Below are 17,511 nucleotides of genomic sequence, written 5' to 3'. Positions count from 1 at the left end.
TAGGAAGTAATGAAAAGAATGTCATTATCATTGTGATGCTTTCTGCTTCCCTGGAAGCCACTCAAGGTGCTCTCTCTCTCTCTTTCTCTCTCTCTCTCTCTCTCTCTCTCTCTCTCTCTCTCTGTTTCACACACACACACACACACACACACACACACACACACACAGAGCATTTGCTTTAAAGAGCTTGCTAAGTAAATAGAAATGTTTACTGATCAAATAGTAAGAGCCAACAGTAAGTCTGAGTCTCCATGTCTAGTGGTCACTAAGGGACTGGTTTCTGGGCCACATTTCTGTGCCTCTTTGTCTGCCTAACTCAGGGTCAAGTCAGCAAATACTTATCAGTCACTGACGAGCTAACTTACTTGTTGCCTCCCTAAAATAACTAGGAATTAGCAATGTCAGTAGAGAAGGGTTCTGTGGGTGATTATTTCAAGAGGACACATACCAGAATGTGGGGAAGTCATGGTGGCAACCGCGGGACACTCGCTGGCTGGTTACAACTTCTCTGAAGTCAGCAGGAAGAGAATGAGAAGGAACTAGGGTTGGGGTACAAAGCCTCAAGGCCCGGCCCCAGAGACACACTTCTGACAGCCAGGTTCTGATGGAGGAAGGTCATTGGTTAATTATAATAAAGAAACTGCTTGGCACTCATAGGTTAAAACATAGGTGGGAGGAGTAAACAGAACAGAATCCTGGGAAGAAGAGGAAGTGAGCTCAGAGGCCATGCTCCCCTCTCCCGGGCAGACGCGATCAAGCTCCAGCCCAGGATGGACGTAGGCTAGAATCTTCCCGGTAAGCGCACCTCGGTGCTATACACTTTATTAGAAATGGGCTAGTCCAGGTGCGAGAGTTAGCCAAGAAGAGGCTAGATATAATGGGCCAAGCAGTGTTTAAAAGAATACAGTTTGTGTGTTGTTCGGGTAAAGCTAGCTGGTGGCGGGAGCTGGGTGGCGGAATGCAACCCGCAGCTCGTACAACAAGGTTCCACTTCCCAAAGAAAGCTTCTTCAGCTTTCTCAGATGGTGCCACTGTCTGGGGACTGAGTGCTCAAACACTTGAGTCTATCAGGGGACACATAGCAGTCACCTTTCAGGTATAAGTCTAGGGGACACACTACTGTAGGGAATAATACATGTGTAGTTGCCCCTTGACCTGAGATGGGCTCTATCCAGGAAACACCATAAACTGAGATCTTAGCTAGAAAAGTCTCATCTCAAATTCACTTAGTACACCCAATCCCCCAAACATCATCGCTTAGCAACACAGTCCACCATAAAGTGAATTTTTGAGACATTACGATCCTATATGTGGCTGGGGGCTGGGATCACTGCTACTGAGAATACTGAAAGACTAGCTCTCCACAAACAGCTGGGATGGTTTATACAGGAGGTGACGTGTGAAGGGGTTCCACATTAGAAATTTACTGGTAGTGGAGAGAGAAATGGTTTCCCACTCGCTCAGCTGCTCCAGGTTTCTAACCCTGTGCCCCCAGGAAGGAGAGAAACATAGGAAAACAGGAACTATCATTTGGGAAAGAAAGAAAAGTCAAGTTGGGGAGACGGAGTAGAAGATGGCGCAGAAGCAAGCCACCAGAGCCTGAAGGTGTGGGTTTTGCTGCTGTACATCCAGCCTGGAGCCTCCTTGCTTTAGTCAGCTGTGAACAAGTCTTCACCAGTGGAAGCAATGACGGCGGAAGTCCTGGTGAGGAGAACCGCACTGGAGAGCTAGGAGAGAGGTTTTTTTTGTTTGTTTGTTTACTTACTTATTTGCATTTTCTTTCCTTTTTAATTTATTCTTTTCTTATAAGTTACATCCCCTCCCTCCTCTCTTCCCTGTCACCCAGCTTCTCCTTTCCCCCCAGACCCAGTCCTCCTCTGTTTCTCTTCAGGAAAGGGCAGGAACATCAACCCAAATATGGTTGTAAGGTTGCAGTGAGACTGGGCACCTCCCTCCACATCAAGGCTGGAAGAGGCAACTCAGTAGGAGGAAAAGGTTCCCAGAAGTAGGCCAAAGAGTCAGAGATAGCCACCGCTCTCAGTGTTAGAAGTCCCACAAGGAGACGAAGATACATAACTGAAACATATATGCAGAGGGTCTATGTCAGGCCCATGCAGGCTCCCTGGTTGTCACTTCAGTTTCTGTGAGTCTCTATGAGCCAGGTTAGTTGATTCTGTGGGTTTTCGTATGGTGTCCTTGAACTCCTACAGTCCTTCCTAAAAGATCACTTCAGATACCTCAAGACTCAAGCACATTTAGGGAAAGCCTGAGATCATTCAGTGAAGTCAAGGGTCTTGGGTGGAGGGGCTGGAGATTCATGCATGGGCTAGGGACACAGACCCTGACAGACTGGGACGGCTGATTCCTGTTTCTGAGAGCAGTGAGTCTTGCTAACACTCAGATGATTGCCATTTCCCTTGTCAGGCAGTGACAGGAGTTAGTTGACCTGAAAATTCACTAATAGTTCCATTAAAGAGGCCTTGGAACAGCCATCTTTTTACTCATCCTGGTCAATTAACAATGAATTAATGCCAGACATATTTTCAATTGAGCTGAATCCTGATTCCCGCTCATTTTACCTAAAAATAGCCCTTTAAAAGGACTGTCAACCAGCGCTGCTTTCTTTCCAAGGTGGCACTGGAGTTTCTGCGAACCAGTGTCTGCCCTAGGCATTGATGGGAATTCAGAAAACCCTGAGCTAAAGACAGGAAATTGGGGTGGTGTACCAGCTGACCTGTGCACCGGTTTCATGGTTTGAACAGGTGACCAGAACTCTCTGGTTAAGTGTTTTCACATAGAGAATGTAAATACATATGGATGATGAGGGCTTTTTCATTGATCAACTTGAGGTGGTTTCAGGGCTGGACAGATGGCTCAATGATTATGAGAGGAACCTGGTTCAGTTTCCAGCACCCACATGACAGCTCACAGTGATCTGTAACTCCAGTTCCTAGGGATCTGATGCCGTCTTCTGGCCTTCATGGACACTCTATGCACATGGCACACAGATATATAGGCAGACAAAACATTCATACATATAAAATAAAGTAAGTAGATGTTTAAAGTGTTTTAAAGAGTGCTGATGGATTAGCAGGCTAGACTGGGGGAACACAAGACCTTATGTCTCTGAATCAGCAAATAGGATGGCCCTAACCCTTGTTCTTATCCAGTGGTCTCTAACAAGGGTAGAAGGTGCTAGAAGATCAAGTGTCCTTCAAGATGCATTTTCCAATGTCTGGAGACATTTTTGGTCATCATTAGTAGGTGACTCTGTTGGAGTCTAGTGGCTGAAGTCAGGGATGCTGTTAAACACCACACAATACAGCATGGACCGCAGCAAAGGACTGTCAGAAAGAGGCTGACCATGGTGTCAAGGCTGCACAGATGCTCTAGATCATTTGATCATTTGATCACATCATTGTTTTGCTCTTTGCAGTGTCCTGGTTTGTTAAATGAGAATGATAATAAGACCCAATTCTTGTTACAGGGAGTATGGTCTTCCTTTTAGATTAATTTGCTGTTCCATGAGCTACCTCACTTGAGGTCTGTTCTTTCTCCTTTTGTGAGTCCAGTGTCTAACTTGTTCTACAGTTTGTAGCAATGATTTCAGCATTTGATCTCTGAGTGTTTTGACTGTTAACCTTAAAACTGAAGCAGGCAAGACATGTCCACTGTGCTTTTATTATCAAGTGTACTTCTCACATAGGCTTTCATAGGCTTTTGTCTAGCAAGGTCCAAACCACAGCAGGATTTCCCTTCATGTTACTTCAAGCTTGTGTGTCCATTCCAGGGTGTTATATAGGGCTCTGGAGCTGGGGAGGAAACTACCAGCTTGTCAGTGGCTACCTATGTCCTGTCTACCTAGGTCACTGCAGAGTCCTTGTTGGAACCTGCTGTCCCTCCTGAACATGGAAGGATACACCCTGACGTTTCCTACATCTCTGATGTACTGCCTTCTATGTGATGGCCTGAAGACCTCCTGATGTGGGAGTGTCATATATCAATCTGTTGATTTCATTGGTTAAGCAATAAAGAAACTGCTTGGCCCTCATAGGTTAAAACATAGGTGAGAGGAGTAAACAGAACAGAATGCTGGGAGGAAGAGGAAGTGAGCTCAGAGGCCATGCTCCCCTCTCCCCGGCAGACGCCTCTGAGAGAGAGACGCCATGCCCCGCTCCCAGGCAGACAGACGCGATTCAGCTCCAACCCAGGATGGACGTAGGCTAGAATCTTCCCGGTAAGACCGGTGCTCACAGATTCTTAGAGATGGGTTGATCCGGATATCAGAATTAGCCAGTAAGGGCTAGAGCTAAAGGGCCAAGCAGTGTTTAAAAGAATACAGTTTGTGTGTTGTTATTTCGGGCATAAGCTAGGGGTGCTGGGGATGCAGCCCTGCCGCTCCTATTACTACAGACCTCCCATCCATCTACGAGACATTCCTCTGCTTTTCTGCAGTCCGTGGTCTTACTTTCACCAGCACTACAGAAATATGGCATAGGTTATCTCTGCTCTGAATCACAGGCACCAAAACTATGTTGAATGTCCATGTTCTTACTCTGTAAGCTTTCTACCTGGGGAGGAATGTGACAGACAGAGTGGATGCCTGTCTGCAGGGCATTCATCCCTATTGGATGTTCTTGTCTCTCATTTGAATCTGTCCCCTCCTCTTGTCCATCCAGTTGACCTTAACTAGTATTTGGCTACTCCAAAGACTAAATTTTGAAATTTATAAATACTTTTCTTCTGAAGAAAGAATACAAATAGCCTAGAAGTATAAGAAAAAGTGTTCAACATCACTACTCATTAAGGTAATGACCCAATGGAGCAATGTGATGTCACAGTTCAGCATTCTGATGTCAAAATGGAACATGATAATGGCTTATCACTTTATATACATTAGGAGGACTATTATCAAAACGATAATAAATAAAATCAGAAAATGCTAAGTACTGACAATGGCATAGAGGCGTTGGAATGTTGATGCATGCTGGTGGGGTTGTGGAATGGAAAAGCTGCTGTAAGCAATGGCATGGTGATCCCCCAAATAGTTAAAAACAGAATCACCAACTGGTCCAAAATCCCACTTTTGTGTTTGTGTGTATATACAGAAGATAGGTGGAAGCAGAGATCCAGAAATTTATATGCCCTCATTATTCACAGTATCCACAGAATAGAAACAGCTCAAATGTCTTTTGAGAAAAGAATAAATAAAATTTAGAACATATGCACGGAGGGAAGCTTAGCAAGGAAAGTTGCATGGACTCTCAGCAGAGGTACTCCTTGAGCACGATCTACATGAAATAAGCCATACATAAAGGAACACATATTATATCATTTACCTGCATGGGGTGTGCCTTAGTTAAGTTTTCTACTGCTTTCATGAAACACCTTTACCAAAAGAAAGTTGGGGGGAAGGGTTTATTTAAGCTTATAATCCAGGATCAAGGGAAGTCAGGGCAGTAACCTGAGTGCAGGAACTGGAGCGGACACAATGGAAGAATGCTGCTTATAGGTTTAATAGATGTACTCCCCATGGCTTGCTCTGTCTGCTTCCTTCTACAACTCAGGACCCTCTTTCCAGGCTTGACACCACCCACTGTGGGCTGAGTGTCCCCGCATAAATCATTAATAAAGAAAATTCCCCACAGGTCAGTCTGGTGGGAGCATTTTGTCAACTGAGGTTCCCTCTTCTCAAATGATTTTAGCTTGTGTCTAGTTGTCAAAACAAAACAATAACAATAAACAAACAAAGAAACAAAACCTAATCAGGACAGGGTACTAGGGGTCAAGTATATAGAGATAGAAAGAAGAATAGTAGTTGTCAGGAATGGGTCTTGGAAAAGCTGGAGAATTAGCCTTTTAAGGTTAGTTTCAGTGTGGGAAGATAGAATGTCCTGGAGATGAACGGCAGTGACCCCAAAGTCTATTTGTTTAAGGCTTTGTTGCCCAGCCCATGGTGCTGTTGGGAAGTAGTGGGACCTTGAGAAGGTGGGGCCTAGATGGAAGTCTCCAGTCAGTTTTTGTTGTTCACTGGTCCAAGGTGAGCAGCTTCCTGGTGCCCAGTGCTCCTGCTGTGATGTGCTGCCTTACAGTAGACCCCAAACCAAGAGCCAACCCCTGTGGGCTGAAAGCTCCAAATGAGCAAGCCAAATAATTGCTCCTTCCATGCTAATTGTCTCAGGCATTTGTTACAGTGATGGAAAACAGACTCACATGCCTTAGACTTACACATTTAAAGAGAGACGAAAGGGTAAAAAGTTCCCATATTTTAAGTTAATTTCTTTAGCAAAATAATATGTTTTATTATGACATTTTTAGACATATATATTTTTGTACCTTGATCATCATATCTCACCCAATCCCCAGCCACCCCTTCTGCATCACCAGGATCCCTTCTTTTCCCCTCCTGCTTTCATGGTGTGTTTGTGTATATACGTGTTACATAGTGAAATCTAGATCCTTATATGATAAAAGTATGTTACATTTGTTCTTCTACTCATTACCCTCTTTTGTTCCTCTCTCTAACTTTAATCCCTTCCACTCCTCTCAAAGTCCCTCTTCCCATTCATGTCATAGATAGAAGGATAGATAGATAGATAGATAGATAGATAGATAGATGATAGAGAGATGATAGAGAGATAATAGAGAGATGATAGAGAGATGATAGAGAGATAATAGATAGATAGATAGATAGATAGATAGATAGATAGATAAGAGAAAAAGTATTATTTGTCCTTCTGAGTTTGGCTTATTCTGCTTAACATGGTTATGATTTCCAGCTCTGTCCAGCAAATGATAAAATTTCACTCTCTCTTACAGGCCATGAGAGCTCCATTGTGCATACACACACTTTCTTTGCCTGCTCATGTTTGATAGGCATCTAGGCCACGTCTAGATCTTTATTATTGTGAGTAGTACAACCATAAACCAAATGATAAGCTTCTTTGGGATGTGCTGTCAGCTGCCTTTGGGTACATTCTGGAGTGCTATCGCTGGGTCATATGACAATTCTATCCTTAGCTTTCTGAGGAGTTACCATACTGAAATCCATAGTGGTTGTAACAATTCATGTTCGTAGCCACAGTGCATTTTCCCCAAATTTGTTGTCTTCTTGATACCAACCTTAAAATGGTGAAGTTTATTTTCTATGAAATTGATCACTGTTAATTTTTTTCTTCTTTTCTTCTGCAGTCAAGTTTACTTCACAATATAAAGGCTTCACGGGGAATGATGGGATTGCTAAAATGAAGTAAAATGAAAATAAATAAATGTTTTTTTAAATTTTTGTTAGCTTGTAAACCTATCAGCCGGTCCTTAGCTCTTTGAAAAAAATAAGAGAGGCTTTGTTTGTTTGTTTGTTTGTTTTCAAGAGGGACATTAAGTTCTCTTGTTAGAGTGGAGAGGAGATCCAGCCCAGGGGTCAGCCAAGAAGACAGGGGATTCACTCTAAACATTCAGTCAGAGAGGGGGGGATTCACTCTAAATATTCAGTGGGGTGGGGTCCACTCTAAACATTGATCATGGAGAGGATCCATCTTGAGCAGACAATCAGGATCTGTTGCAAAATTGCTGTCTTTATTCAACTTTCCATTCTCGATCAAGTCCCTGTCCCGGTCTGTCTCTCTGTCTCTCTCCATTGGTCTGTCTCTGCCTCTACCCTCCCTCCTCCCTCCCTCCACGCTTCATCTCTCCACTATGTCTCACCTCCATTCTGTTTAAGGAGGTAGTTGCTAATTAGGACCACCCCCCACAAGAGTGGTTCATAAATCTTTGAGTGCCTTTGTCCTCCAGATTCCTCATCAGTAAGCTGGAAATGTTCACTGTGTTTGAAGAAACAGGAAGTCAACCTGACACATGACGCTGAACCTTTTTATTCTTACTCTTATTCCATCTTTTACTACTCTTTTGACTAAACTCTTACTAGATGCCCCTGAGGCTTATAGGAGACCTGGCCTGGGTAGAGTAACCTGGAAAGAGAATCGCGCCTTTCTATGCTCACATGGCTTCACACAAGTCCCATCTTCATCAACAACAAAACCCACTGGACCCAGGACATCCTCCCTCTGCGCGCTTCCATCTACCAATGCATCATCCACAGTGCTTGAAGGCCTGCGGATGAAGCAGGCCACCTGGGTACCACTCCCAAGGTGGGAACACCGAGGTGGAGGAAGGTGGGTTGGGATAGATGAGACAATTAAAAGGAGGAAATGGTTTTTTTTTTTTTTTTTTTTTTTTGATTTTTCGAGACAGGGTTTCTCCGTAGCTTTTGGTTCCTGTCCTGGAACTAGCTCTTGTAGACCAGGCTGGCCTCGAACTCACAGAGATCCGCCTGCCTCTGCCTCCCGAGTGCTGGGATTAAAGGTGTGCGCCACCACCGCCCGGCAGGAGGAAATGTTAATGGTTGAGACCTACTCCATATGTGATCCTTTGAGCAAATGTTCCATTTCAATGAAGGGAAACAGAACAGTCCTATTTTGGTTGCTGGACCGCATCAAGTAGACTGCACAGGCAGAAAAAAATTCCACAAATGCCCCTTTGGAGCCCTGTGCCCACTCATGACACACATAACTCTGGCCCCATGTAGGACCTCATCCATGACCCCACCCCGTCCCACTGAGTCTGACTTGCATGAGTTTTGGGAAGCTGTGTTTGTAATGCATCTTCAGGCAACAGTTCTCAGCCAAGCAATGTTGGTCACCCCAGCATGGAGGACATCTTTAAAAGCTAAGAGCAGAGAGTTGGCATACATCTGAGAGTTTTCACTTGCTGGCCACACATGCAAGGAGCAAAGAGAGTAAGGGCCAGAGTCGGGGACATGATTATCCCTCTTGTTGCCTTCCTGGAGATTCAGGGGACCTCATCCTAGGCCATTATACTTTCAGAAGCTTTCTTAGTGCAGGGAGAGCTGGTCTACACAGCCTGAACTTCAGTCTCCACAATGGAATACATGGATTACCTGGGTTCTATTTAAACCTCTTTGAGCTCTGTTCTCACGCACTGTGACGTCAGTGGATCCCCAAGACTGAATTATAGCTTTGCATTCAATCAGGGATCATGCATTATTCTCTGTGTGATCCATCACTGCTTCCTCGCTGCTCAGAAGACGGAGTGACAGCGGTGCACACATGGGTAGCACCTGAGGGGCTTTAAACCTATCAGTGGCAAGCATTGTTCTCAGAAAGATTTCGCTCTATGGAAAAGGCAGAACGGGACTGCCTTTGCAATGGCCAGCAGAGGCTTTGAAACGGTTTCCCATTAACTGCATAGATTCTGAAGTCGCAGAATTCAGCAATCACCTCATTTATGTCCTAGACATTTTGTTGGAGCTACATTTTTAAAAGCCCATTTGTATTAAATATGAAATGATCATTGGTTGCTCTGCTTCTCATACTGCACAGCATAACAAACACTAAAATTATTTAGTGGTGAGTCTCCTGTCTGCATAATCAGAAAATTACATTTGGAGCCTTGAAAGCATATTAATTGGAGTTTATCAAGAAGGCGGTAGCATTTAGACATAATCACAAATATGAAATATATCAATATTCTTGCCAGTAATTAGATATCGCATTTGCCTTGCAATTCTGATGCCTTTAATAAGTAAGAAGCATAATAAATGCCGAGGCCATCGTAGAGGTTAGAAATGCCGGAAATATCTTTTTCTCTTTTAAACTTCATTGTGTTGCACGTGGAGAGTACATGCTTGTGTTGTTCCAGTGAAGAAAGGCACTAGTGATTGACACGCAGACCTCCCAGAATTATCAGCTAGAATGAATGCAAAACATGTTTTAATGCAGCTTGACTCTTTGTGTAAACAATTAGAGGCACAAACTGTAGTCGCAACGGCCTCCATGAATACTGTAATGATACTCCATGATACTGTAATAATAGGACTTCTCCACGAAGCAAATAAAGCAATGTGCAATGCTGTCTTTGAACTTCTTTCCGACCTCTAGCCCTGAGGAAATGCAGCCATCAGGAATCAGGAAATGGAATCAGCCAATGCTCACAGCTCCTCAAATATGGGAGCTGGGACTGCTCAGCAGTGTCTTGCTCTTCTTCCTCCCTAAGGATCAGACTTTCCTTTCACATTTGAGATTTTGCCCATCACCCACCCAACATGGGGCTTAAAATAAAGGAACAAAAAACTCAGCGTGACCAAAGTCTTGAGTGTTTATTGCTGAGGATATTTTAGAGGTTGGATTGAAGTTCACGAGCTCACTGGACACCAGGCAGGGAGCAGCTCCTTTCGTGCCTCTGAGACAGCACCTTCCCTGGGCTCAGCACTCTCTAAGTTGATGTTTAAGGAAGACACGGCGCTGGTGCAGAGAACTTTTCAGCTTTCCCCTGAGCTGGCTATGGCCAAGAGTCAAGGGCTCCAGCTTCCTCAGGACTCTACTGTGCTCCTGACCACCATCAACTCATTTAATTTAATCCTTCTAGCTGCCTCAGAGGTTGGCCATGTGTCCTTGTTTACCAAAAGAAACCAAGACATGAAACAGGGATGGAACTTACTTCAGATTCAGATGCAAGAGATAACTGTAATGAGAAAGACAATAAGTTACATGGACTCGAAACGGCAGAGCTGGAAACGGAACCCAGGACCATCAGCTTCTTAACACCCTTGTGTTACATTGCACTGTTTTCTTTACAATGAGCACTGTGATGGTTTTTTTTTTCCTATAGTCTGTATGTTTAAGCAGAATCACAAGGAGACTATGAGCCCCACGGTTCTAACTTTTTCATTTTTTTTCTTGGGAGAGAATCAGAATTTATAAGTTATTTGTGTCAGGGTTCTAGACAGTGAATCTCCTCCAAGCATCCGAGCTTCTTCCTACTGTGGGCAGATTACCACCTGTGCTATGCTTCCCATATTTCCTTTGTGCATGGTTCCCGCAGGGCATTGTCTAACAGTATAGCAGCTCATGTTTACGACAGAAGGTCTCAAGACAAACGGACAAACTGCAAAACAAGTATTCCATTTATCATACTATCCGAGGAGGTTCCAGGGCTCTTTCAGTCTTCCCCCATCAGATGGAGATGATGATGGTAACGTTACATGAGAACACACAATGCCTGGTGCCTAGCAACCTGAAAGCATCAGCTGCATCCTGGTGCTTGTAGAGCATTGAGCTTTGGTTCAAGAGTAAAGTAAGGCGGCTCACCAACTCTGGGAAAATGGAGTCCTACTGGACCAGAAGCAGACAGATCATTCCATTCTGCCTCAGCCTTGCTGTGATGGTCCATTGTTTGTTACTGTAACAAGAACACAGCATAGCAACTTATGATGCCAACAGGTTTATTTTGGCTCATTGCTTTGTGCCCATGGTAGTGTTTGGTGGCAGAAATGAGTAGCAGAGCAAAAGCATTTGTTTCATGGCTGGGATACAAAATGGGGAAGAGCAAGGGGGCAGCCAGAGGTGGTGGCGTCCATCTGGGATGCAAAGGTGGGTGGACCTTTGGGAGTTCAAGTTCACCCTGGTCTAGGTAGCAAACTGCAGATCATCTAGAGCTATACAATGAGATCACATCAGAGAGGGAGAGAGAGAGAGAGAGAGAGAGAGAGAGAGAGAGAGAGAAGATATGAGAGAGAAAAGATATTCACTTCAAGGTCATGCCCCTGCCTCAATGACCACTCATTAGCACCATGCTGGTAGCTAAAGTTTTAACACTTTAACACTTTGGCCTTTGGGGGAGCATTTTATTTCCTTTCTTTTTAACAAGGGAGATTCATGTGGTCTCTCAGATAGGTTCCTGCCAGTTTGGGCATTCTAGGAGGCACACAGGCAATCATGAGTCAGTCCCAGCTCTGGAGAGCTTGTCAATCCATGTCCCACTAGAACCAAGCAGCCCAGAGAACCTGGAACCCCAGCCTTAACTTCCCTTAGCACATGAAGGCCTGGAGCAGCCGCTAACCCCCCCCCCCCCCCACCCCGCAGCAGGATCCCACACCTCCTTAATCTGGACCCCTCATTAGTCCCAACTGCAGGCCATGTGTTATTACCTCACGCCCATAATGAGAGTTAATTTCTGTTGGTATCAGATGGTCTTCCCCCTGGACATTTTTATTCATATTTCTTTCCTGTTTTGTGATTCTCAATTGGAGTTTTCTAATAACAGATCATTTCTTTTTGTCTAACTTTAATCTGGTCCTGCTTGACAAGCCCCATCCTTTTCATTGAAGGGTAAGACCACTTAAAGGAAGGCCAATAAGCCCTTGCGCTGCTCGGCCAGCTGGGGTGATTTGTCACCCGGTGCAGTGGTGGTCACACCAATGGATTTATCTCAAGGTAAATGGAGATGCTGAGACCCGGGACCTGGAGCTTTGATTAAGGCGCCCTTTTTGTAGTGTTGATAGATGTTGCTTGTGTTTATCTATTTGAAATGCCACTAAATCTGTGAATACAATGGAAAAAGAGAGTACTTTGCCGCTGAAAACATATTAGTGATTTATGTTTCTGAAAGAAGCACAATAAAGAGACAGAGGCTATTAAGAGCCGCTATTTCCATGAGAAATAGTTCCGCTTTAAAACATTATCAACCCCACCTTGATAAAGACTTGTATGCATGCATAATCATGTTTACTTACCCCTTTAGTTTGGTGCAATATGCATCGGGAGCACACATTCTCCAAATATTAATAAGTTGGTCAGTAGAATATTTACAGCAAAAGACATCTTACCCAGGACTGTTCTGCATGTAAATTTTCCTTCTCTCAAGATGGGGACACATAATAAACTTATCTCAAAAGCTCTGGGGTTTATATGGACTCCCTATTACTGCCGGCACTCTCAAATCTTCCTCACCGTCGTTGGCCTGTCTCCCCACCCCCCTCGCATTGTAGTGGAAATAACCAGGGGGTGACATATAAAGATTATAATGCATGGATATAACTTATAACATGAATCAATGTCATCAAGACGCACCCATTTAAATGAATAGGGTCAGCTGAGAGTGCTGCATCACCCTGACTTGGGTGACAGTTACAAATGCATCACCTCGTATGCATAATAGGAGTGTACAAACCAGAAGAGATTTGTAAACTTGGTTCATTTCGAGCAGAACTGACCCGCAGGAGTGGAAAGGAGAGAAAAGGCAAGCCGGATTGGGGCTGTCTGCGAATAAATGGGTCTTGGTTGATTGTTACACACGCACACACACACACAGGCACGCACGCTCGTGCGCGCGCGCGCGCGCGCGCACACACACACACACACACACACACACACACGCACGCACGCACATGCTCGCACACGCACACTCCAGATTTCGGATCCAAGCCAGGACAAGGAGCTGATATCTACCCAACTCGCTTTTTAAAGGGTGCAGAGCTGACTCAGGATAGAAAGGGACTCCTAAGGCTGTGTGTGGGGGCGGGTACAACACACTCTGCATCCAGGAGGAGATGTTTAGAAGTGTGCTGTTCCTACCGAGACTGGGGAAAAACTAAGACCCAGAACCCAGACGAGCTGGGCCTGCTAGAGTGAACTGTATGCACCGAGTGCCATTTAGTGAAAGGCTCCGTGCTGTGTGCTCTGATTTACGACTTAGTCTGGAACTGGTCTCTTCAGCATCTGAGCGGTTGGGCTGAGCGGAGTGGGGCTACAGGAGTCGGTTCCTGGGACCAGGAACCAGTCCCCAGCCGCAGCGCTCCGGGTGTGGCCTTGGCACTGGCCGGGTGGCGAACTCCCCGCTTGGCAGTGGCCACACCTGTACCTCATTTGCTTGGGAGCGGCGCCGCGACCCGCCTGCTGATGGGGAGCCTTCCTCGCATCCTCGCGATTATGACAAGTTATTAATTGCCACCATTAGCTGCAGCAGTCTGCGCGAGATCTCTGCTGCTCTCTGGAGGTGAGAGTCTGCTCATCTGAACGCCCAGGGAACCAGCGGCGAGCGGCGCGGGGCAAACCGAGCCACGATCTGCCCAAAAGGGATTGTGAGACGGTGAATAATTTATTAGAAAACATTTTTCTTTGTCCTTCCCACAGACCCACAAATCCTCCCCAAGCGCTCTTTAGCAGCCTTGTGGATAATGTACTTACACATCTCAGAGCCTGCTAAATAGGCTGCGGAGGCCGCGGGCTTCACCTTCCTGCAGCTGCCAGGACAGCACACCCGCGTGGGCCTTGGGCCTGTCCACCACGCCAGGAAACCAGGCAGCTTTTCCCAGACAGACCAGAAGAGCCAGCCAGGGCCGCCCGCCTCCTCCAAGCCCCCTTCCCACCAGACAGAGCCGCAGACCTGCACATATGCACAGAACCCAGTTTCCACCTGAATAACAAACACTAAACGGTCTTCTAGAGGAAGAACACCCATGTCCACAGCTTCAGGTTCCTCCTACAGAACTGGGAGCCGGCTCTACAAGAGTTGCCGGGGAAAGGGCCAGGCTCTGACTCAAAGAGACAGAAATTAAACAGAAATAATATGCAGACAAGTAATTGCAGTGTGTAGCACCATGCGGTGGGCACTGAGCTGAGCTGGCAAGAGGGACTTTTAAGGATGGAGCCTTATGGGCGAGAGGAGACAGGGTTTCAATGGTTTTTGAAGTGACTGTGAGAGTACCATCTACGTTAAAGCTTCTGCGATACCATATTTTCTCTCTAAAGTTCTAGAACCCCTGAAAGTGATATGTGTTTGTGGGATTGTGGTAGACTATTCCATCATCCAGTCTCGAGAAAGCACTGACTATGTGCCTCACCTCATAGCAGGCTTCCGGTGGTAGTGGTGAGTTCCCTGTCTTCCTACAGGGCTGCTCAGAGTGTGAAGGGTGCCACAAAGGCTGCAGGTGCGAGATGGGAATCTTCACTGAGAGGAAACAAGCAAGGATGAGCAAAGGCTGTCATCCCTGTGCTTTAATGACAAGTGTGATGTCTTCCAATCCTCCAGCTGTTAGTAACAGCATCAGCGTTATGAGCGGATTACATCATATAGACTATGGGAGTGCACACCCTCCCCCCCCCCCCGCAAAAAAAAAAAACACACTTGGAAGTTAATTTGGAGATGTGGAACTTGCTTTTTAAGAAGATATGAATGAGTGTCATGTTGTTTGTGTACAGGAACTTTTAAGGATCAGAAAGTGTGGTTTGACAAATTCCCCTCCACACAAAGCACCCATCACCACTCTGGGCAAGTGAAGCAAAAGAGGCAGATTTCTGAAGAGCAGTGAGCCAAGGAATAATCCGGAGTACTTGAAGCTACTGACATGTGGAGTTTATTTGCTACCACCACACAATATCCCAGTGACAAATATAAGAGCCATAGGCTGCTCCTACCCCTGGTAGACACTATGGATACTGGCTTTGCCACTTCAAGTCCTAAGAGCAACATACTCAGGGCATCAGGAGAGCAGACTTCCAGTTTCCTCTGGGTGTTGTGTTCCCTCACAACAATGTGCACATAAGAGTTTCCTTCCTCTTCTAAGCTTCATTCTTCATATACAAATCTGTGAGCAAAGGTATAGAGAGTAGGTGGAGTCAAAGAGATGCCATGTAGCTGCTGAAGGAGAAGGACATGTCAGAACCTTACTGGTAGGCCACAGCCTTGTGGCAATACACAGATTAATAGAAATAGGTTAATTTAAGATGCAAGAGTTAGTAAATAAGAAGCCTGAGCTAATAGGCCAAGCAGTGTTGCAATTAATTTAGTTTAGAGTGATTATTTGGGTCTGGGTGTCTGGGAACAAAAGTACAGTCTTCTGTTACGAAATGACACCCAACATGGGGCTAACCCACATGACCAGCCACACACTTTGGGTCCAGGTGCTTCTATGCCTGCTCAGGATTAGGAGGAAAGTAGATGAGAGCATGCCTGCCATTCAGCACCCCTGCATGGACAAACAACTGGATTGGGTCGGCTAGGCGTTCACAGACAAAAAAAGCATGGCAGATTTCCACTTCCATAAACAGGGACATTTCCAGACACAGCACATTACATGACAAATTTAGATTTTACTCAGACAAAAAGGGTTTATGTGCTGCATGGTGCTTCCCAGAGTTGAGGTGGTGAGCACAGCTCCCACCCAACAGTCCCAGCGCTGCAGTAAATGTATCTCCACCATATTAAAAGGCCAAGAGAGGTGGAGCCAGCATCCAGAGGGGCTGCAACCACTACCATTTTAAAAGGCTCCTTGTCAAAAAAAAAAAAATTCAAATACACAGTAAGACAAATTCAGACATAAAAGACCTTGAAATGAGACACAGTGTGCTTTAAAATGTATGTAGGCTTGGGAGAGAGAGAAGAAAGAATATAGACAGTTATAAAAAGAAGTAAATTTTTTAAAGAGACAGCAAAAGTAATATAAAAGAGTACAGACAGTCATAGATTAGAGGAGTAAAGAAAAATAAGCTATGCAAAGATGGAAAATGCACAAAAAGTCTAAATTATACATATTATTGTGTTTTCTTTAAATTTTTTTGACTTCAGAGAGACATTTGTTTTGGGGGGTTGCTAAACTAAACCAACATAAAGGTATCTTGACTTCAAAATTTGAGTCTAAGGATATGTTACTTTGGAAAAGAGGTTCTGCTTTTGCTTCCACAGAAGATGAGAACCTGTGGATTCCTCCAGGCTAATGTGATTTGATGGAACAAGATCCCCAGAAAGGTCTCCATGAACCCTAAAGATACTTTGTCCAACAAACAACAGAAAGCAGTTTGGAAAAAGCTACACTCAAATTCTGAAAATAATTATTTATGAATGTTTATTTTCACTTGAAGGAGGATATGATATAGAGATAAATACTTTGCATTGGTATAGATCTTGGTGTGTTGATATGGATTTAAGGTTGATTTTGTTACACCATGTATATGTATTTCTGCTCTTGTTTAAGGTATTGTGTTTGTGCAGCTAATTTAAAAATGTAATTTATAATTAAAAATAAAGATTAATAGATAGTCCTCTATAATAATCAAACTTTTAATTACATTGGTTAGGTTTTCTAGATAAAGATTTCTTTCAGTTAGATAATCTTCAAACCTTTCAAAGATCTATAGAATATGGCATTTAAAATGTTTTAAGGACTTAGAATTTTCTCAGCGGTGAGACATATCTGCTTCTGGCACCACCAATTACTTCAGAGAGGTTGATGGCTATTGAAGAATCTCATTATGAAATTTGCCTTCAATGTGATAAGGCTAGCAATTTGTACAAGAAACTGCTCTTGCCTGGACTGTTTGATGGTATGCTGGATGAACTAGACATGCAGGACCCACAGAAAAATGACTGCTGAACTTTCCAAAAGATAGGATGAAACTTTATGGTTCATGCTTCACAGAGAAAATTGCCACACATTCTGCAAGATGCAAAATAAAGCAACCGATAAACCTTGCCATTACAAGGCAGATCTTCAAATTTCCTGCTTTGTGGAAATGTCTGCTAGATATCATGGGTGTTTAAGCTGAAGATGGATGCCCTAGCATTACAAAAAAACAAAAACAAAAACTTTGTGTGACTGTCCAAACAGCAAGATGTCTCTGTCAATTCTAGAGTGTTGGAAGTTGCTTAAGATGCACT

This window comes from Microtus oregoni, unplaced genomic scaffold, assembly GCF_018167655.1.
Source record: "Microtus oregoni isolate MIOR12 unplaced genomic scaffold, Mior012 000005F_ref0000423, whole genome shotgun sequence".
NCBI lineage: Eukaryota > Metazoa > Chordata > Mammalia > Rodentia > Cricetidae > Microtus > Microtus oregoni.
The sequence above is the reverse complement of the archived record's forward strand: the minus strand, read 5'-3'. Positions refer to the sequence as shown.